Genomic DNA, 22,866 nt, shown 5'->3' on the forward strand with positions numbered 1-22,866 from the left:
TACTATTTTCCCCCCTCACCTAAGCTCTCCCATCTGCAGGTATGAGCTCAGGACAAAATACAGCTTAGTCAGAGAAAACCCTTCCACAGAACAAACCCCTCTCACTCCTGAACAGGGAAATTGCCTGTTCTGTCTTCAGCAAAGCACAGCTGTCATCACAAAAAGAGCCTGATATCAAATCTACGGGCAGAATATGTAGTATTACAGGCAGCTCCAAAAACTTTTATAAAATCTCTAGAAGCTTATAGTCTAACACAAATACATACCTGGCCCATTTTTCTTGACGTCCAGGGTTCAAAATGTTGTCTCTGGGAAAGTCCATGGAGGATAATAAGAGTTGAAAGGAAATCCCAACCCATCCAAATGTTTCCAAAAGCATTTTGTTGGTGTTGAAAGCAGCTGCAGGTATTTTCAGGTGCTTTCTACATGGCTGTGGTGCTAGGGCCAATGTGCTGTAAATCACAGAATGAGATTCACTAATTAGCTAATTAGAATGAGATTAGCAAACATATTTTCTTTAAAAGCACAGGGTCATGGAAGCATGTAGGGCCTCTATGGTCCTGAAGTCCTGCAAAAATCATAGTCTGTAGGGAGTTACTTTTCTATAAGCATGTAGAATAATTGCTTTGATCAGACTCTCGGATTGAAAATGAGTTTTTCTTTTAATTCATTCCATCATTCCTTTTAACAAGACACTCACTACTCCTTGTCTCAGCAGACAAAGATGTGGATTCACCAGATGTGACCTTCTGGGAGTGGCTGCATTTACTTCTCTACCTTCTGTACAGGTAGTAAGAACTGGGGAGCCTGCCTGCTGCTTTACAGAAAATAGCATTCATCATTCAAAAGAAAGTCTCATTACACCTACATTAAACTATGTTAATAGCACCTAATGGGGGGGAACAGAGATAGCAGGTAATACCCTTAGCTAGGATGAGCCTGACCACCTGCAGTGTGAAACTTCATGATTGAAAAACACAACTTGAGTGACGGCTCTCAGGACAAGCAGCAACCGATCTTTACACTGTCCAGTCGTTCCTAGCATATTGACAAGTGAGTGATAATATCTGGTGGTGATCACACTTTCTTCTAGACAAATCTGAGCATTCGAATGAACATTAAGCTAATTTGATACACATTGATTGAGGATGAGGCTAGAGACAGTCATCTACTTTCTCTGTGCTTCAGCTTCCCATTTGTAAAATGGATATCATATTACTTCAGGGGTGATGCAAGGACAAGTGAATTTCAATTTGCAAAGGTCTTCAAAACTGTTACTGATGGGAATAGGAATAACTGCAATACAGCTGTGACCCTGACCGGGACAGCTCTCTGTGCAGCCTTCCCTGTAACAGCACAGGCAGTATGTGCTTCAAAGTGCCCTGTGCTCAGGGTATAGGTCACATCCCTGTAAACCCCACCAGAATACAGAATATATATCTAACAGTTCTTTTTTACATACATGTTTCTCACTGTGTCTTAATGCTGGGTATAAAACCATACCTGAGAACCAGAGATACAGGTAACTCCAAAAAACATGGTCATCTTTGTTGAATGGCACAAAGTGATCCTGAATTTAGTCTCTGGTGCTACCTTAATCCACCAGATTGTCACAGTTCACTTCATTGCACACTGGGGTTCTCCATCTAGATAGGTTTTTTGATTAAAATTAGACTCCATTCCCAGGTAGTTGTAGAAAAATAGGGCCATATTTACAGATTTGTTTACTCATTCTCACAAAGATTTGATAACACAATTTACCTCCAGATCTCCTGAAATAATATTTAGCATCCAACTAACCCATCTGACTGAAAAGGTAAATAAATCAACAAATAAACACATAAACATAGCTCTGTTACTAGGTCATTGCTATTTTACTAGGTTAAACCTACCAACCACAGATTATTTTCAGATTACATGAAGACCCTTAGCTTACACTTAGATCTGTATAGAATGAATCAAGAATTAACTCCTACAAATAATTGGGCATCTCTAATACAGAAATTATTTCGGTGACTTCAGGACTGTCTGTCCTCAGCTGCACCAGCTGATGCATCAACTCACTGCAGTTACTTATGGTTGTAAAACTGCTGAATAAAAGGCTCAGGAGAAAAATATCCCAGCACAATCCTCAATTATTTCAAAAGTAGCACTGTAAATCAGCAAGGCCATCTATGCTGGATTTTAGGCTGAGCAGATCCTTAGCTTTCTGTTAGGTCATTAATGCAGGGAACAACTGGAGTGTGACTGTTCTGTGTATTTACTACACTGGTTGGAAAAGCATCTTATATACTGCAGATAACCTTGCTCTGTAGCTAGGCTTTCTAATAACCAGTTCTGCTTTGCAAAGATATATGAGAGCTATAAACATTGATAATACCTGCAGGATCATCTTTTATTATTTTTCCTTCATAGCAAAGCAAACTCAAGCATATGAGTATATACATGAGGCAATAAAAAGGGAGAACAGAATATAGGAGCCTTTTATGAATCAAATTAATAAATTAATCTAAATCTATGCATACATTGTTATGCTGATGTATGCAGATTTTTGGGCTCAGTTAGGATGCTACCAGGTTACTTACTGGTTCCCACACTGGAGTATTGTTCTCCATCAGGCATTAGTGATTTGCTTGGGTAGCTGTTGCAAACCAAACACAGGCAGCTGCAGTGATGCTCACATGAGCAGATTTTGTTTTGAACTCCTTTCCCAACAGTCTCTCATCACCACAGCACTCACCTGATCAGAGCCACCTCCAAACATCGCAGCAACAGAAGCAAAATTTAGCTTTGTGTTGGTGCCAGGAAGAGAATGACAGGGACTGGTGGGGTGAGGTGTATCTTTGGAGATCCATGTTTTTCAAAGCCTTTTGGATAGAAGTCAGGATGTGGCAGGGGGCTGAGCAAGGGAAGCAAGTATCAGTGAAAAGAGAGTGAGGGGAGACACCAGGGGCTTTAGGATGCTCTTGGGAAAGAAGGGCTGGGAAGGGTGAGATTTTTGAGTGGGGCCATGGAAGGGTTTGGAAATGAGCGTTTCCAAATCCTCCCTTCCTTGCTGTCCCAGGCATGGGACATTTCATGCCATCATAGTCCTATGCCCAGCCTGGCACCAGAATCCTCTGCAGTGAGACTGGGGAAAGGACACAGGAGGGAATAAAACCCCAGAGATTTCTGTTTCTGCTGCCAGGAAGAATGGGATGAAGTCAGCACGGGGAGCACCCATTCCTCCCACTCCTCCCTCCTCACCTGGCAGAGGGGTGAGCTCTTCCCATTCCTCCCCATTACCCATTCTCCACAGTTGTGGATGAGTAGAGGTGTCCCCTGCAGCCTGCCAGGCCTGGCTCCAGCCTCCTCTGCCCGAGCTTTGGACCAGTTCTGTTCCCAGTTCCATCCTGAAATACCATATTCAGAATTACATAACTGAATTCATGTCTAATTTAGCCTAACCTCATCAATGATTAAACAATAAAACTTATTACTGCTCTTCTATCTAATCCAGGAGGCATCGTAATGAAATAGCGCATCTGGAAGAAACGCAAACAATTGAGCAGTTGCAGACAGGGGTCCAGAGGAGGGATGAAAGCCCAAGCAGGGCGTTTAATGAGCGTCTGGGTTACCACTTCAAAGAGCTTCATTCTTCCAGGCTCCTCAGCTGCCTCAGCATCTGGCAGACAAGGACACAGTTACCAGTTGCCAAATGCTGGTTGTGAGCACGAAGTACAAACGAGCGCAAGCGATGGATCAGAGGAGCTGAGGTGCTGGATCCTTCCCATCTGCAGGTAACCACCCCCCCAGCACTTTGAACTGTGATGCTTTGGGAGCTGAGAGCTGGCCCTTCCTTCAGGACAGCTGAGCTGTGACCCAGCAAAGCCAGGAGGAGGATTCAGCTTTTGGTAGCCAGCAGCGCACACTGACAGCGCTGCCAGTGAGATCCATATGGGAGCTGCTCTGGTGTAACTGGGAATATTTGGTCAAAAGGAATTACCAGTGAAAACACTTCACCTGTGGAGAATGCTTTCCTCTTTTTTCTGCCAGATTTTCTTGGCGTGCTGTACCTCTTGACTTTTCTCTCAGGCATTTTGGAGAGTTGGTCATTTAAGGACAAGGAGGAAAAATCAGTAATGTGCTCTTTGGCAAAGCTCTGAAGTTTGCCTTCATTTAACACCTTCCAATAGCTCAACCAAATACAAGAAAGTTTTCATTAAAATATTGCCAAAACACAATTCATTCTTTTAAAAGATCATATCCATGTTAAAAAGAAAATTGATGCAGAATTGTTAGTGAAATCTCTACATCTCAAACGGAAAACTAACATGCTTTTTCCAAATTTTCTAGAAATTTGGAGGAGGTTGAATAAAAATTCCTGGACCAAATATCCCTCTTTAAATTTGTTAGTCTCTGTAGCATTCAAACCACAGGCTCTCATCACCAGCTATCATTAGATTCAGCCCAGGCAGCAAATATTGTTTGCATAGTTGGCATCAACAAAATATGAACCTTTTCCTCTAGCTCACTGTCATGCAAAGCCAGTGAAGAGCATAAGGCTGCTTCCTTACACATCTGGTTTGTTTTGGTTCAGTTTCATCCTATTATTTCCCACAATCACATGGTATAATTATCTGATCTATAATTTATGCTGTTATTCGGAGCAGCATAAATAGTTTACTTTATTGCTACAGAAGCACAGCATGTCCAGATAACATCAATATTTTATTTCTGTCTGTATTTGGTTATCTAGGTGCTTATTAAGTATGAAATTATTATAATAGCTGAGAATAAATAGCAACCGAAAGGAAGCAAAAATAAGACTGAAAATGTGTCTGAAATAGTGTCTGCTCTTTCTGTCCTTATCCTGCCTGCCAAGTATCTTAAAAAGAGAGCATTTTCAGGAAATTTCCAAAGAGCTAAACCCACCCCCATGATACCAGGGAGTAGATGAGTTGTTCTCATTAGTGGTGTCTCTCACATTTCCAGAAACTGTAATGGCTTTGTCTTAACTGGCAGGTCTGAATTTAACCACTTGCATTTTCAGGGTTCTTAAAAGCAAATGAAATCCTTCAGGGTGTTGTTTTTAATCACCAATTTAAATTCCATCATCTCGACAGTGATATAAAGTGACACCCAAAATTCAAGCAAGAGAGATCGTTTGAGTTGAAAGGAACTTCGTACAAATAGACTTGTTTACAAGAAGTGAAACAACTTCCTAATTTATTAAAAAGTGACTCGGGCAATTAAACAAAAATTGGAAAATTCTGTGTTGGTTCAATTTTATCTTAATACAGCGAGAGCATTAACAACCCCAGTCTTCTGACACAGTACATAGTGATGGTGGCTTCTGAAGCATTTAGCTTTTAATGTGGATTCCAAGTTAAGTGGGCTAAATGCACGCAGAAAGTAGCAGAAAATTTCAGAAAGTTTATGAGCCTGATCCTGCATTGCTTCTGCATCATGAGCTTGAGCAGATCCAATTCCATGCGCAATTCTATTATACAAATTGTTCAACCATATTTACTTTGGACTATATAGATGGAAAAAGAAAGTTTAATCTCTGATAGAGGGGAGAAGGAAGACACAACCAGCACCATCAACTTGCTATTCAGTTGTTCAGTTGTTGTCTCATCAACACAAAAAATTAAAGTGTGTGAGTAAAAATGCAGGTACAGAACATAAACATATGATTATGTTACAACCATATACCCTTGCTCAAAAATCATGTAACTTTTCCCTTTTGCATACAGACATATCTTCTGAAACGTAATGATACTAATATAGAGAAAGCAATGGGTGATTTCAACAAAACTCTTTTCCTGCAGCTGCTCAAATTTTGTTTTATGAGAGAATCTACAGGGGTTTTTCACTGTTACAGCTAAAGGAGAAGTAAGGGAGGAAAAGGTGCAGATCCAAAACTGACATAATGACAAATTATACTGACCATTTTGAATCAGTTGCTCAGTCATGGAGTTGGTTGAAATTCTGAGCAATTAAATTATTTTTTAAAAATCTAAAGAGCCGGTAAAGAAATGCAAAAAAAATCCACTCTTAAAATAATTTTCACTGATTCTTTTCCCCTCCACATGATTTTCACAAGCTTCCCCAAAGCCCAGTCACTTCCCTTGCTCTCCAGGTACTATGATACATTGTCACGGCTCTCCTGCAGCAGTACATCATCTTTCATTCCACCATATACAATTGCCATAAAGGCAGCATCCCTTAGTGGGACTGCTGTCATGATGTGACATAAATAATTATAAGGACTGCTCAGAAAAGAAATTTCAGCTCTCACAGCCCTGCACCTTCTCTTCAAGAAATAAATGCGGTTCCGAAAAAATGGACTGATATGATTTATGTGCAATCTCGTGTATTTGATATTTTTTTTTGCATTTTACCCATATCTTCCAATATTAAATTGTGGTGTTACTATAGCCTATATAATATAAGGTGCTTAAAGAATGAATGAGTACCAAAGGGAGCCATTTTCTGGGACATATATATAGGCTTGTGCAGGTAGCCCATCATTACCACAGTTAGTATTACACAGTTCCCATCCCACTAGAATATTCAAGAACAAAGTACTGTAGGCAGCAAAATAGCCATCCTGCCAGCAGACCATTAGTTAGCTCATGCCAGACACTACATACATTATTTGTGGCAGGCTTCTACTTTGAGAATAATGATAAAAATGCTAGTGATGGGAACAAGCCCCAAATGGTCCATCAGTAGGAACGGTATGGCTTCTGCAAATACTTCAGTCAGCCAGCTTGATGTGCTGGATTATTCCTGGCACCATTATACCTGGATAAAATACTGAGGTCTTGTGCAAAATAATGTGATTTATTTGAAGAGAGGTAATGTTCAACTTCTCTAAAGTCAGAAAGCTTCAGAGCAGAGGGCCTCTTTGAACCTTCACAACCAAGAGCTACACCTTGTCTGGGAGTGGGTTAATTAAAATTGTTCTTACCTGTAGCCTGGACATACTCAGGAACCCCAACTATGAACCAATCCTTTGCACACTAGGTCCTACAGAAATACACAGAGAGCAGAGAGACACAAGTCTGCTCTGCCTGGATTCAATCTAGGACCAGGAACACTGGTGCAAAATCATCCTGGTAGAAATCAGTCATTTAGGCTGGGAAGTTGTCTGGTTGCATCCACAGAGTTCCCACACATACGTGCACTGTGCACACAGATACATAAGCACAAGCTAAAAACCAAAATCTAAAATTGTCAATACTGAAAATGGGGCAGAAAAATGCCTTATAGGCTCTTAAAATGATTACAGGGATATGTTCTATTATAGAAAACTAAGAAAGGTGTAGAAAAGCACAACCTGAGCTTCTCACTCAGAGGATTTTTTCAATTGTCCAAGCAGAGCTCTGTCTCTGCACAAACAATGGTATTCAGAGGCAGCAACAACTGCCACACAATTGATAGGCTCAAGAATAACAAGCTGACGAGTGGATTTGGCATCCCCACAGCCAGAGCCTGAAGATTTATTGCTCTGGAGTGGTGCACGTCAGTTTTCTTTATCACTGGAGTCCCACAGCAGATTTATACATGATGACGTTAATTGAAAAGGAATAAAGCCACACATTCTCCTAACAACTGGGGCTCTCTCAGCATCTCCCAGTCCAGCAAGACTGGCAGCCCAGCAGCCACTGCTCTCGTCGGGGGCAGGCACCTGGCAATGAGAATAGCCCTACAGAGAAACGGGGTCACAGATGGGCTCTTTGTTGAAGGATGCTCTAACCCAAACGCCAGCTATGTCTGAGGAATCTATTAATCTTCTACAGCTCTAACACAGATTCCATTAAATGCATCTCTTCCCTTGCTTCTCATGACCCAAATGGTTTATGATGTCTTCTTTATATGCCTAAGAGAAGATGGGTTTCCCTCTTCTTACTTAGTTTACCCTGCAGAGAAAGAAGAGAGCCCTTCCCCTGCTTTACAGCAGTCCTTGTTTCTGTAACATAAGCCGGCTCTGGTCCAGTTGCTTGAGCCTTCCCACTGCCATTTCCATTACTACCAGAGAGCCACTCCACGTGTTTTGTTGTCTGGGTCATGTGCCAAGGTTGTGGTAGGCAGTGACTGCTAGAAAGAAAACCTTAAAACCAAGTAGAATAGAGTAAATAACCAGCAAACTGCCCTCTCTTCTGCATATTCAAACATAAGTGGGAGTTGTGCTTGATAATCTTTCCTGAAGGACAGTGCTTTGGGAGGATCAAAAAATCTGCTTGCATAAAATGTAATTTCAGTTCCTGCTCCCCCACACCACCACTGCCTGGTCAGGGGAGCAGATCTCCAGGGTGGGACATGCAACTTCACTCTGCTCCCTTCAAAGCCACAGAGATTCACCCAGGGGAAGAGCCAAGGCAGTTCCATCACGGCTGAAAACCCCAGTGGAAAGCCCAGGCTCAGGACCTGCCTGGCTACAGGCTGGGCTCACGGGATCTCCTGGAAGAGGCTGCTTTCCCAGCTCCTCTGTAAATTCCTGACTTTGAGAGTCAGCAGCTGCTCATGGCTTCTGAGAGGTTTTCCAGGGTTATTGTGTCCTGATGGATACCTGTGAGTCCTGTCCTGACTCAGCCTTCCTCCCCCCATGCCAGGGACCGGCCACCTCCCTGCAGAGAGGAACAGAAAATGCCATCCCAGGCAAAGGTAGTTTTATAAGGAGAGAAATCTTGTTATTTCTTCCACAGATCTTATTGGCTTTTTGTTGTTTCTATTAACTTTTATGAGTTTAATAAACATGCCCAATTTTAAAAAGTAAAGTATTTTCCCAGCCTTGGAAATTGGATTTTCCATCTAGTCCAAACACAACAGCTGTTTTAAACTGCTCACCAAGAGAAATCACCGAAACTACACTTTTGAATATTTTGTATTATTTCACTGTAACACACAGATGATTTGGAATACAATCACTACATTAATTGTGCTCATTGTTGTATATACCCAGTGAAAGAGCAAAACCAGCAGAGAAAGAACATCTTTACCTATGTGATAACTTTACTTAAAGTGTTTTCTGCTCAGCTGCTCATTGACCAAATCCTAAATATAGTGATTCAATTTGTTAGCGTATTAAATCGCTTTTGTGATGGTAAAAGTCAGACTTAAAAATAGCAAGACTAACGCAGTGACTCGATGAGACTTTATGTAAAATGAGCCAAAAGTGTTAATGGTGCCCCCGCCTCAGAAACACATAAATGATGGCAAAGAAAAGAGACCATGACCAGGTATAATCTAGTTTCCCTTGCAGTTTTCCTTTGGAGCTCACCAATCTCACAATTATTGGAGCACAGTGGTAGTTCAAAGTCACCTTTGTTAAACCAGCCAAGCTTCACTATATGCATGTCCCTGCAGCCCCTGTTCTGCACCAATGTCTGGCTGAATTAAAAGAGGTGTGAACCCTTCTGAAAAGCTGGAAGGTCTTCGCAAGGACTGAAAGTGTTACTTGATTACAAGTAAGGTGGCAGTTGAGAAAAAAATCAAGTTAATTTAAGGATTGCTAAATGTGGACATGAACATTGAGTCACTATTGAAAGGCAACTCCACTGACTCTCAACAGATAAAGAAATTGAAATAGCAAATTATTAAAACCCTGCATTTCTTTTTGAAAATGCAGTATATTTAAATGCCTTTACAGTAATCCTAGACTTTAGAACTACATAGATTTTCATTTAGCCTCTGTGGAATTCTACTTCATCCAGCCTATTCCAAAACAAATCTAATCAGTTTACAGCTACTGCAAGCCCCAAGAAAAGTATTGTGGAGTCTTTGACAGAAATTGAACTGCCTTTCCTGATTCCCACATTACTGCACTGGGGTAAGCTGTAATGAGATGTGGGCAGTGAGATAAAGGTCTTCCCCTCTCCTCAGTTCATGTTCAAATTATTATTATAAAATTATTTTTCAGAAAAGCCATACTTATTTGGCCCAGGCTCTAGGGCAAAAATTCTCTATCTGATGTTTAAATAATGACAACCAATTTGCAGGATACGGGTAATCTTAGATCAATTGCCCACAAGCTGTTGAAAAAAATATTAAAAACCCTTCTCTACACACTCCTCAGCAGAATGTGAGCGGGCTGCAAAGCAGTGGGAAAGCTGCAGAGCAGGGAGAGAATGGAGGATCAGAGTAACAGGCTTTATGACATTGTGCAATCAGCAGCTGCAATCCAGAAGAAGAGGCTGTTTAAAAGTCAACTGCCAATGAAAACATTTGACTTCACACCTGTAAGCTATACCCAGTAACTAGCTTTCTCCCACTATTTTCTTCTTTGTATTTTTTATCTTCTGGCCAAAATGTTCAGGTTTTGGGTCAGCAGGAACATACTCCCCTCTGATGCACTTCTTCCTCATTGAAACAAGACATGGTGTGGGATATTAGGAAGAAATTTTTTGCAGAGAGAGCAATCAGACATTGGAATGGTCTGCCCAGGGAGGTGGTGGATTCGCTGTCCCTGGAGGTTTTTAAGGTGAGACTGGATGTGGCATCAGTGCCATGGTCTGGGAACCATGGAGGGATTAGATCAAGGGTTGGACTTGATGATCTTGGAGGTCTTTTCCAACCTGGTTGATTCTAGGATTCAATGATTCTATGAAAAGTGGCTCTGAAGCGCACCCTGCCTGGCACAGCACAGCTCCCCTGTGAGGCACTGGGACTGGCAATAACCACCCCTGCAGGGAACAGCTTAAGCAGCACCAGTGGGTCTGTAAGGTGGGACACTGTTGATTGCATAGGAGATAATCCTTGCACAAGACAAAGAACCCCAGGAGGTCAGGAGACACTGCTCTGAGTCCCAGCTGCCCCCACCCAGTGTAGCCACCCTCCACCTGCCCTGTGGGGTGCTGTCTCCCACAGGCAGCACCAGCAGGACCAAGGTGTTCATAAGAATGTCTTGAAGAAATAACAATAATCTTTCCCCAGAACTGTAAAACTGCCCAACAGGGTTCCACCACAGAGACAAAATTCTCTGTAAAAATCTCTATGGCATCCAAGTAATCTCTACAGAACCCTCCTCTCTTCAAATTCATTCCAATTTACAGGCTGGATACTTACAGATTAAAAAAAGAGCACAGTTATTTGATTTTGCCTCATAAGCAAGAGTTAGTTACAAAAATATTTGGTATTTTTAGTACAATCTGGGATATTGCAGTGGGGCTACACAAAATACCTAATTTTCTAACTTCTGTTTTTAAGCATCAAGATTAACTCTGTCCCTCACTCTTGCTTTCTGTTTCTGAGCCCGTGGGACATCACTGAATCAATTGGAAACTGGACACTTTGGTTTTTTCTTTCTGATCACAATCGATCAACATAAGCTTCTGAATTTCAAAATATTCCAGTAACAAACACATCACTCCATATTCTCAATAGGTGAAGATAAAGTGGGATTATACACTTACTACTGGTGCCATCCACCAACACACCTGACTAATACCCTACTATTATAAAACCACATTTCAAGGACTTGATCAGACCTCAGTTGCAAGAAGGAAAATTCTAAACAAACCTGCTGATTTCAGTGACATTTCAGTGACTGAGTGTAAGCAAGATGTGAGTGGGGAGCTGTCTCCTTTTGCTGGCCCACAGCTTTCTTCCATCCCTAGCACATACGACGTGGAACTATGTCAGGCAAGGTGGCCCCTGCAAAAGCCTTTTTAAGATGTCCTGGCCAGTTGGGCCTTTTATTTGGGGAATATAAGAGCCCTGAGCACAGAGCTGTAGGATTCCCTCCAGCAATAATTCAGCCTTGCTGGAGACAACCAACTTAATGCAATCTTAATGTGATAAACTGCTAACTTGATTGGATTCAATGAGATGTAAATTATTAGATTCAATAAGTACACAGAGACCATTTCACCTTACATCCTGCTCAGAAGGATTCTGCCTGCAGTCTCTCCATCATTCCTGTTAATTATATGCAATGCATCACAGAGATGGGAACAGTTTGGGACTTAAGTTGTCCTCTGACTCCTCACAAGCCTCCATAGCGTTCCCTTCTCTACAGAAATAATGTGTCTTTTATTAATAACTTTTTTCAGAATAGCTGCAATCACTTACAGATACAAGTCGATCTTCAGCACAGCCAAATTTGGACTAAAAAAACTCTGTTCATACAGATTTCTGCAAAATTCCCATAAGCTGAAGCCAGATAACATCATCTCATGTGGACTCATTTTTTAGTGACCAAAACCTTTGTGGCAACAAGCAGATTTTTATAGCTTCTCATTCACTAAAATATTCTTTAAAATCTATTCTGCTGAGCACAGAAATCAGTGCTACCACTCCAAAAAAGGGGAAAAAATGATGGAACATTATGAAAATACGTATAAAGAGATTCACAAAAATATGAGTCCAAACCAGTGTCTCTGGGCTTGTAAAACTCAAGTGGGATTTACATTGCCCTGTAGTTCATAAATATTTTGAAAAGATTTCTTTGTATAACCTTTTTCAGATTCTGACTCAGACGAGTGATGCTTCTCAATTTTATTTAGTTGGCATATTTGTAATCAAAGAAAAGTACTGGTTTACACTTTGTGCACTTTGTGACACTCACTTTCTCCTCCCCTTAAATTTCCCTGTCTGCTGTTTGGCAGGTTTTTCTCCACACAGTATTTTCAGACACTTCCACTTTACCAAGATGTAATTCATAACTACCACCCTTTTTGACAATTAACCCTTGCTGTGAGGAAGGCACACTTTCCACTTTACAGATGTTGCTTTTTGCAGTGAAAGAGTTCCACAGACTTCTCTTCAATATATAGTCCTTCATGACAAAAAACTTCGAGAAAATAACTTGAAATATATAACACATAATCTTTTGGCTCTATCAAGAACATCCTACTGCACTGTTTAGAAGAGATCATAGGTATTTCTCCACTTCAGGCATCTCTGAGAGGAATCCTTTTAACAAAATACTCCTACTTGAATTCGTTCAGTAGTTTTATACTGAGTAAGGCTCTGTCAAAATAAAGATTCTGATCGATGTTTTCAAAGGATCTGTTTAAGAGCTCAAAACCAAATCAAAATAGTTAATTTCTCATTTCACATAAAATGTTGACTTTATCATTTTCCTTAGAGGAGTGTTTCGGAGATCCCAAGTGACGCTAAGACTGTTCCCCTGTAATTCCCCAAATACAGACACTAACATGCCATTCTTCATGTGCTCTAGATATTATTGTGTGTTTCTAAGACAAATGGTAACCAAGCAATTGCCTGTGCAGAACAAGGATCTTGGGAGAACATCCAGTGAACAGAGTAAGGGATTTCAAGCTCACCTATAAGTCAGTAGCCCTCAGAGGAGAGGCACAAAGCCCAAGCAATCCCACCTGCAAGCCTGCAGCAGCCAGCCCCCTCACATCCACATTATAGCTTCCCATTTTCCTAGGTTGATTTTCTCCAGGCTTGGCATGGATCCAACCTGGTCAGGGTCTGCCATCACGAAAGTCAGATTTTCAGAGTCCCAGCTGACACCACACCAGGGACAGCACCACCACCACCACACCTGCCATGGACTAGCCCTGCAAACGTTTTAGAGCCTGATGAGAAGGTGGATTTGTCTCTTCCATCTGCTAAGAATCCAGTTTAGGTGTGAGAGGTGGCTGCTGGGTTGATCAGCTGGCCCTTGATGACAGGGGTTTGATATATTGTCCTTCCCATGGGGTTTTCAAGCTGATGCCCGAGGCACTGATGCCTCCCACTTTGAAGTTACCATCTCCCTTTCTCCTCTTTCAACTTAACACAGAGTTTTTTGGTATTTTAATGTGCAGTTGCTAAGCAGTGGCATGGCTAAGAAGTCAGGGATATCAGTGGTACCTTTAAAATGGCACTTCTGGACATGTAAGAGCTGCTCACACTCCTCCTTCTGCTCAGACTGGAACTGAGTTTTATGCTCCCTGCAATTCTCAAAAATCCAACCTGCTTTCTGGCTTTGTGGGTATTTTTCACCTAATTTGTTTTCCTACACTCACCGACAGGATAATTATTTCTACTTATTACTGGTAAATAATGACCAATTGCATTCCTGATTAGAAGATCCCTTTGGGATCCAAAGCCATAAATGCTGCAGTATGGACATACAGATAATTAGAGGCTAGTTCAACACAAAATCCACTGAAATCAAGAGAGGAGGGGGTATAATGAGTAATCGCTGCCCAAAAATACAGGTGCAACTTCTGCAGGAAACTTGTTGAAGTACCTCTAAAGTACTTGTGGTGTTAGATTTGGGGAAAAAAAAGCAGAAAAACAAAGAAGAGATTGGGAAATCCATCCAGCTCTCAACCAGGACATCTACAGCTATCACCTTGCCTTGATGGTGAAGGAAAAGGTAAACATCTTAAGGACAACCTGAATTGAGGGAGAAGCATTTTGGGATTTGAGGTAGCTTCAAGAAGAGGTCACACCTGAGAGGACCCTTAGCTGGCAGTATTTTTACAGGCTGTGCCTCCAAAAAATTAAATTCTCATCCAGAACTGTGCATTTCCTTCCTGAGTCCACGCTGCCATGTGCTACTCTGGAAGGTCAGACAGAAGCATTAGAGCATCGTTTTCCCACAAATAGTTAATAGTCATCCTCAGAAACCCAAAAGGAAGGCACAAACCTCATTCTGCTCTATTAATATAAATGGGGACTTTTATTTCCCGTTGACCTATGTGTAGTTAGCTGTATTATCACCAGGTATCAATGCAGAGCCCAAAGGACCAGATTGAGCCCGGTTTTAATTAGTTTACTGTAATGAGGTAAACCACACTTTACCTTTCTAAGGAAGTAATTATTTGCACTCTTCTTGCTTTTCAGTACTTGCACCACCTTCTTCATTTGCAGTGGGGGTGAAGCTATTGCCTGTTATATCAGAAATTCATCAAAACAAACAGGATATACAGAAATTATGAGGAAATGCTCCTGAAAATGGCAATGGACAATGGACCAGAGGTGAGAAAAGGGACAAACCCAGTGACAGGACAAAACATGTCACCTTGTTAGTGTCCAGCTTTGGCAGTGAAGAGGCCATTCCATCCAGGGGGAGTGAAGCAGGTCTGCAGCAGAGCTCATGAAAACTAAACAAAACTGTGGACTTTGAAGTTGTTTTTGCTTCACAGGGGAATGAAACAGGGCAGTTCCCCACACTTGGAGATTATGTATCAAGTTGTTTATATACGAGGATGCAGAGTACAGGAATACTTTCCATTTTCTGAATGCAACAACATGAAGGATCCCCAGGCTGAGGCTTCTCCCCATCACTTTCCCTGAACTTGGAAAGCTTACAAGAGTTTAAAAACAAAATAAAGCAAGAAACCCAGACCTTCAAAAAATATTTGGGTATCAATATAGTACATTCAAGACAGTTAGGAATGATGTCTGCTAAAGTGGAAATTTTGGGTTCTTACAAAAGAATAGGAAAATAAAATATTTATTTTTTAAAAGGGGGTATTTTTCTTTGAACATGGTTTAGACCCTGCTTTCACAAAATGCTAGTCCCTGCAGATGCTAAGCAGCTCCTGCCCTCAAGGGAGCAAACAGACCATGGCTGCTCTATTATTAGGGATTTTTATCTCCATATGAAATAAGGACCTGTTTTCAAAAAGTACTCCGGGGGGCTGTTGCCTAAGTGATTCTGAAAATCCCAGTTGTTAGTCTCCTCCATAGATACCTAAATATCTTTTAAAATTTTGCTCTAAATAAAATTGAGTAAGACCCCCTCTGGCTCAGTACACTCTAACTAAGCTCTTCCTGGAGATTTGCATTTTTCTTTCTTTCTTTCAGAAAGTGTATTGCTGCTGCAAAAATTTAACTCAGGTTTTTAAACCATGTCAGCTATAAAAAAGGATAATATTAAGCAAGGGAGAGCCATGAAATAAGAATGATCAAATACTTCCATGCCTTATCATCAATAAAACTGTAAAGCCAGCCACACCAGTTCACTTCAGGGCATCTGCTCACATTTAATTGAATGATTGTTTTAATTTTTCATTGTTTGAAACCACTCAACCACTTATCACAAGCCAGCTCTGCTCTTAGAGTCGAGTATAAAAACTTCTTGCTTAGCTCCCCTGAAAGGTCCTTGGTTTTTTTCAGGAATCCTGGACCCTGAGAGAGCTGCACAAGTAGAACAGTCAGCCCAGACTCTGAAGTTTCTCAGGCAGAATCCTGTATGTGGGATCAGATCCTCAGGCGTCTGCAGTCCCCCCACACTACATATAACCCTGGTAAAGCCTGCAGGGGCTCAGACCCCATGGGAAAGCCCATGAGAAACAGCCAGAAACAGCAGTTGGAAAAAGAGGCAGATTCCAGGTCAGCGTCCTTGGGCTTCACAAACTGACTTGATATAACCTCAAAACTTCTTTTTCAACCAAGGCTTAGATGTGTATTTTAAGTCCTGATGATTGAATCCAGGAAGGTGAGACATTCAGGTGATCTCAGTTTGTGGCAAGACAAGAAAGGCAAAGGAAAGTAAGTTCATAATTCCTGCACATGTGCCAAAAAAATTTCTGCTGTCTTTAGGAAAGAGGAGGTCAGACTCTGAGGAGTGCTGGATTTTTCTCCATTGGTACTAAGGACACAGATCAGTGCAGCACGTTTAAAATCCAGATTCAATTTATTTTTCCAGGGCAGCCTTCCCTGCAGCATTCATGCCCAGCAAACCCAGTCTCCAGATTAAGAGTTGTACATGTAATGACCATATATTTTGTCATATCAAAATGTCTGCACCTTCCAAAGTTTTTAAATAATCCCCTACTGTTTTGTTTATCTTCTTTGTTTAATTTACTTTTATATAACAGCTCAATTTTGGAATGTAAACACCATGTCAAAGTAAAAGCTAGAATGCTTGAGAAAAATTATTCGGTTTATTCAAAGCAAATGTCTCCAGTTTTCCTCCCAAAGTATTTGCTGAACATCATATGAATTCACAGTAATCTTCAGATCTGCTGAAACTGCTGTTGTTGGGTTTGGTACTTTTATTTTTTAAAAAAAACCTTGGCATTCACTGAAATCAACTTCCCATTATGATATTGCCTCTATTGCCTCTATTGTGGCATGGTTTCTAGAATCATGAGACATTAAACAACAAACACGAGACTCTTTAGTCCTCTGGACTGTAAGCCTTTTGTAGTCCCTCAGCTCATCTGTGCAAGCTAATCTTTGCTACTCTACAGTACAAAAAGTTATTTTTTCTTTTAAATGAAACTGAGAATCCTATGTAATTGAATGACTCCAGCATCAAATATTGTGATGCAACCTCAATTTGGGAGACTTGCAATTGCAGATGTCTTAGGGCTAAAACCTATCATTTCCCTGAGTCTGGATTGAACATGTAGAATTACTGTGGGCTTTCCTCAGTGCAGCAGATGGTGGAGGCTCAAGGGAATCAATTCCAGGTCCCTGATTCTCCTTCCCATCCATGCCCTATACTACATTAAACAGTCCACTATTTTGCCACCGGCAAGGAAAATACTAATGACATAGAGGAAACAAATCCTCTCATGTCACGTTCTCGTGCATGGCACTCGCCTTATACTCTGCAAAGACATGAGCAGAAGTGCAGTGGTCACATTCTCCTGCAGATGCTCGCCCCAGCCTTCCTTACATCACAGAAATCTGCTGGGGTCAACCTGCAAACCAAAGTAGATGCTTGCCCTTCCCCAACGCTGTGTAGCAAAGACACTTTGGAATTACAGACAACAGCCCACCTGAGATGACAGCAGGGGCTGAGAGACCACCAAATTATACCAGATGGATGGTAAAACTGAGGAGAGCTCCAAATTCGTAAAATTACGAAATCCCTGGGGCCCAGTGCAAGGCTAATTGTCTACTTTAAGTCTTTGAGTGCAATTACCAGCACTAATGGTTACAGGGACAGATTCCAAACAAGCACTATTTAAAACTCAGAACTGGAGGGTCTGGGATAACACTAAAGCCAAGCAGATAATCTCTAGAAAAGAAGAAAACAAAACTGTGATTAAAACTGGGCCATGCTCACTTGAAATTATAAATTACGTGAAAGTTATACCAGGACACACAATACTGAGAAGAAACAATCTGGATTTATTTTTTTTTTTGCAAATGCTGTCGTGGTTGATATCCAGACATTAGATCTAGTTTTATTACAGCCATAAAAGAAGTGAGTCAACAGCTTAGTCACATCAGGCAGGATGTGCTTCAAGCACAGCCTGAATGAAAGAATGAAGTTAAACACTGAGAAACACAAGGTAATTAGAAAAAGAACCCTAATAGTTTCTTCCCTAAAACAGCAAGTGGTAACATACAAGATAGTCTTTGAGTAAAACTGCATGGCATCCTGTGAGGCAGCAGGGTATGCATTTAAAGGAAATAAGCTGGATTTATCAGCATGTATATCAGGACAGCAGTTTATCAGCTGTCACTACCAACAGGTCTTCTGGCTTTCAAGAGTATCAGGTATCTTCATCTTGTAAAAGAAATGCAAAGAAAGATATGAAATCTGGTTCTTGTCCTACCTCTGCTGCCTGTTGACTCCATTTGTGCAGATTATCTAATTACTAAAGGCAGACTCTGCCAGTGCGAAAGCTGCAGAATAAATAAGAGAAACAGGTCAGCAGGCTCTGGTAACTTCAACATGCCCTGTGAGTATGGAGTGACCTTTCAAGAGTGATCCAGAAGAGAGTACCTTGGAGCATTATTTATTTATTTTAAACTGAGCCAGTAGCTAAGCACCGTGCCTGCAGGAAGAGAAGAGAAAGATACGGTGAGCGGGATGGGGAGAGAGCAAGGCAGGAAACTTTTGCAGATAAGTAAAAAATATTGTGTCACTGCAGGACTAGAAATAAGTCTCTCACAGGCAGCATGGCAGATTTATGTCACTCTAGGCCTGACTCCAGGAGGCTGGAAAGTTGGAGTGAGTTTTTCAGAATGGCATTTTATTTCAACGCGGGTACGCAGCAAAGACACAACACTGAAGTTTAATGACACTACATTCTCCAGGGAAACATTAAGTATATAGACATGGTCACATATGCCTCCTATCTGATGGCAAGGACTAGCTTTTTCTATTGCAATAGAAAATATGAATGGCATTTGTGTTTTTTGAGGAATACACTGAAGAACACCTCTCACAGTCAGTGGGGTGGGAGTAGGGGACTGCAGATGTACTCTGGAACCCCTGGAGGCCATCAGAAGGCTGGATGTTCCTGACGTTTCTGTAGGCAGTTAATAAGGCCTCTGCACATCTGGTTTGCACCATGTGCAAAAGATGACATTAACTTCTCTTTTGGGATCCACAGATGCAATGGATTTTTTTGTACATGAGAAAGGATCAATGTGAGGAAAAGTGAATGTGCCACCAGAGGGCAGTGAATGAAATGGGTTGGGTTTTTATTGCATTGGGTTTGTAAGAGACAAAGCACATGGATAAAACAACCAAACCAGCTTCATTCTACACACCTGTACTTACAGACACAGCTCATGGCCTGATTCACTGATGGTTTGGTGATTCACTATCAGTTTGATGCTGGAATGGCTTGGTGAGAACCAGAGAAGCTGCACGGATATAAAATCTCTAGGGAAGTGTCAACTCAGTGCTGTTGTGTTGGGAACTGCACACAGATGAGGCAGGGAAACAATGACCTAGAGGAGAAACCTTTGTCTAAATACACGCAAAGCCAAAAGCTTCCAGCAGAGGGAAAGCTTCCTCAGACACTCCCCACACATTATCTCAGGCATGTAGCCAGGCACCCACGTGGGCAGGGCTGTGGGACACACCACCATCAACCCCAAGGGCTGTTCTGCCCCTGGGTTCTCTTTGTGTCAGTGGGACACACACCACAGTCACTGCTCCAACTCTCCAGTCCTCCTTTGCTGTCAAAGCATCCTGTACCCAAAGGAATATCCTTCCTATGGACTGTGAGAAGGTGGGGGCTGCTGCTGCAGTTCTGCAGCTTTATTCTGCTTTGTCCTCGGTGTGCAATTACCCGAAACACAGAGTCATAAGACACAATTTACAATCCCTGCAGCTTTTTGGCATCCCTCTGTATTGGCTTACAGAGAGAATTGGTAGTAGGATGCAGCAGATAGAGAGCACTCTAATTACAGATTTACATTAAGAGGAAGGTTTAAAAGCTAATAGGACATTATTAGAATAATGATCCCTAGATGTTCTCCCAGCTGAACATCTGCCATTACTAATTAAAAACAAGTTAAAGTCAACCTGTTTAAAGAGAAATCAATATTTACAGAAACTAGATACCATCCTAATGTTAGATGTGGTGCTGACCTACAAGTACCTTCCCACATGCCACACCAAATCAAGGGCCTTAAAAAGCACATTGGTTGTAAATCAGTGCCTGCACAAAAACCACCTTTGCAAAACCGACTCAGAAATCTGAGTCATGTACAGCTTGTTTGTCACTTTCATTAGTCAGCTGCCCAACAGCTTTAAATAATTGCCACATAAAATGATATGTTACCCGCTTTCTGAGATTGGGGCGTCATTTTTTCCAAAAGCAGGTTAGAAATTGCATTTCCAGTGGCAGACGAAAATAATCTTTTGGCAGTCTCTGTCTCCTCTCTATGCATCCCTGATTGCTATTGAACAGTGTCATTTTGTGGACAGAATCTACATCAATCTAACTACATGGGAATGTAAGAGTCAATTCTGGAAGTGAAGGCATACAGTTACAGAGAGAAAACAATTAGGCAAAAAGTTACAATAGCAAATAGCTTTGAAATCCATTAGCTACCTCAAAGTGAAAAACAAATGCTTATTGCATTGGTCATTGTATAACCATCACAAAACAGAACAAACCTCTGAAAATGAGGAAACACTTGTCTTTCTGATCCAAGGTGTATTTTAGTATCTACCACCAGTATCATGCAAGAGAAGTTCAGAAATATGTGAGTTCATTCAAAGACTAAAAGGAGAGCACCCAACCCACAGCTGCAGTAAACTCCTTGCTAGCACAGAACTCCACCAATGCTTGCATGCATCTACAGGAACTTAACAAAATTAAAAGGGTGTAACCTGCATCATCTGGCCCAAGAGCACTGGCTGTTATAAAGGAAAAACAAAAGAAAGGGTTGAAGTCCTCCTGATGGCTTGCCTTTCCATTCTCACATAAACCCAAATCTATTGAAAAAAATTAAAGCCAAGTCTGACTCTGGAATTAATTTTGCCATTGAACCGACAAAGCCCTTGCATATCAACCATCAGGAGCAGGCTCATGACTATGAACTTGAGACCTCATACTGGAAATGCTGGCCACTGACAGCTTCCACTGACTACAGGGGAAGATCAGTGGCCCCTTTGGAAACTACTGTGCTGTTTGTGATGTGTCTGGAAGACAAGCTCTGTGGTCAGTAAGTGCTCTAGTGTTCCCAGGCCAACAGCAGTGGAAGAGAAGAGTCAATGGCAGAGGAGTCTCTGCTTTTATAGCAGTGCCCAAGTTGTTCTTCAGGGGCCAATAGCAAGCACTGTGTGACCCTGCATTTGTGATTTCCATAGGCTGTATTATTAGAGACTTCAGTTTGGTGTATGTTTGTGCAGTGTGGGAGCAATAAAGAGCAAAGGCAAGAAATAAAGAGCCTCCGGGTGCTGACATAAAATTAAATCCTGACTTCTCTTTCAAGTTCAAGGTAGGAAAATCACAGCTGTATGTCTTTGTCAAAAGTGTGCCCAAGCACTAATATCATCAAAGACAGAAACTTTTGCCATGTAATCTTACCACATACTGTATATCATCCAGAGCCTTTGTGGACTTAGGTGTAAAATAAACTACTAACCCTCCTTAAAACATGCCAGCAAGCAGGATTTGGCCCCATTTAAGTAACTTTAGATTACCGCTGTCTGATCCCCAGGGAGACCAAAGCTCCCTTCAGGGCAATATCTGATTAGAGGAGAAACAGTTGTTGGCCTCTAGGAAACTGCAAATAATTTTTTGTTCAAACCCACAGGGATTTTTGCAAGGCCTGCTGAGCCAATTTAAACAGGGGGGGGAAATAATCCGAGAACCCTGCAATGATATTCTCTGCAGTTTTCTAAAACCCAGATCCTGCTCATCCTACTCAGTGAAGCAATCTTGCTGAAGTTAATGAAACCAGTCCCCACCTAGAAGACAGGCTTCCTGCAGCCCTGCTGCTGCACAGAGAATTGCTCACGGTCTCGGCTGAGTGGAAACGCATCCGTTAGTTTTTCAGTTACATCCCCCTCCCTGCTAATACTGACAAGTTCCATATTTTCAGTTTGTTTTCTTCCCCCCCTTTTTTTTCCCCCTTCCTTTCTTCAATGATGTGTTCCAACATCTTTGCCTCCTGCCATAGGCTGAGGTAGGTGAACTGCAGAATAAACATAAGGATATCAGAGAGCTGCACCTGCCTGTAAAATGACATGAATTTAATCAAAACCATTTCTAGTCTCAGGGCTCAGACACACGACTGGTCTTGTTGCTCTTCCCCTAGGCAACTGCTGGTGGTGCCTCTAGTGTAGGCTTGGACATATGTTTGACATCACCAGCAGAGCTGTAGGGGGATTGTATTATTTGATTTCTGCTTATGTGGAACTTCCTTCATTTTGTGCTCTCGTTGACCCCATGGATTACAGCAAAGCTGTGGCTAACCTGAGACATAAGATCCTGCTTATGCCTCACTTATGCCAAGGTAAACTGAGAGAAACTGTGGCACAGTTAGTGGAATTACATGGGAGTAACACTGAGTAAAAAGCTCACTAACATTTTTAATGGCTCTCCTTTTTGATTAAGCACCAACTCTTTTTATCTAGAGCAATAACAACAACAAAAAAGTCAAGCCTGAAGCGGGAGGATACGTGTCCACTGACAGACAAATTACTCTTGCAGAAAATTCAAAATAAGACTTTTTTTATATCACGGAAATAAAGCCAAA

At 41.5% G+C, this 22,866-nt stretch overlaps 1 long non-coding RNA gene across 1 annotated transcript; it reads right to left on the bottom strand.

The window, feature by feature from the left end:
• Positions 1-291: 291 nt before the first annotated feature.
• Positions 292-22,121, bottom strand: LOC127480843 (uncharacterized). The gene is made up of 3 exons (XR_007908031.1): positions 22,076-22,121; positions 18,474-18,543; positions 292-452 (listed from the first exon to the last, which is right to left on the bottom strand). It is a non-coding gene; the product is annotated as an uncharacterized LOC127480843 (long non-coding RNA).
• Between the last annotated feature and the right edge of the window lie 745 nt (positions 22,122-22,866).

The sequence above is a fragment of the Manacus candei genome, unplaced genomic scaffold (assembly GCF_025592945.1).
Source record: "Manacus candei isolate 608988 ecotype Guabito, Panama unplaced genomic scaffold, ASM2559294v1 h1tg000002l, whole genome shotgun sequence".
NCBI lineage: Eukaryota > Metazoa > Chordata > Aves > Passeriformes > Pipridae > Manacus > Manacus candei.